This window comes from Felis catus, chromosome B3, assembly GCF_018350175.1.
Source record: "Felis catus isolate Fca126 chromosome B3, F.catus_Fca126_mat1.0, whole genome shotgun sequence".
Lineage (NCBI taxonomy): Eukaryota > Metazoa > Chordata > Mammalia > Carnivora > Felidae > Felis > Felis catus.
The window spans coordinates 59,611,765-59,612,607 of NC_058373.1; positions in this window are offsets into that span (position 1 = coordinate 59,611,765).

The window sequence follows — 843 nt, forward strand, 5'->3', positions numbered from 1 at the left end:
GTTTACTCCTCATTTTGGTAGAGTATGTCTTCAATATCTTGCTGAAAAGGGTGCATGGTATATAAGTATTTTTAGACTCTGTCTTTTTTTTTTTTTATTAAAAAAAATTTTTTTTTCAACGTTTATTTATTTTTGGGACAGAGAGAGACAGAGCATGAACGGGGGAGGGGCAGAGAGAGAGGGAGACACAGAATCAGAAACAGGCTCCAGGCTCCGAGCCATCAGCCCAGAGCCTGACGCGGGGCTCAAACTCATGGACCACGAGATCATGACCTGGCTGAAGTCGGACACTTAACCAACTGCGCCACCCAGGCGCCCCTAGACTCTGTCTTTATTCTAGTCTTATACTTAGTTGATAGCTTGGCTGGGTGAAAAAATCTATGTTGTTATTTTTCTTCAAATATTTGGTAACACTGCTCCATTGTCTTCTGGCTTCCAGTGTTTCTGCTGACAAGTCTGAAGTCAATCTTATTCTTCATCCTTTCTATGTGATCTATGTTGTGTCTTAGAAGTCTTTAGGATTTTCTTTTTAACTCTAGTGTTCCAATATGTGGTGGTGTAGATCTGTTCTTATTCTTTGTACTGGGCATTCAGTGAGTCCCCTTCATTTTTGTTTTACTTCTCATTCTGAAACGTATAATTCAGATGTTGGACCTCCCAAATAGATTCTCTAATTTTATTTTTTTCCTCTCCTATTCTACCACTAGTCCTTTTGTCCAATTATTATTATTATTTTTTTTAATGTTTATTCCTTTTTCAGAGAGAGAGCATGAGCAGGGGAGGGGCAGAGAGAGAGCAGGATACAGAATCTGAAGCAGACTCCAGGCCCTGAGCTGTCAGCAG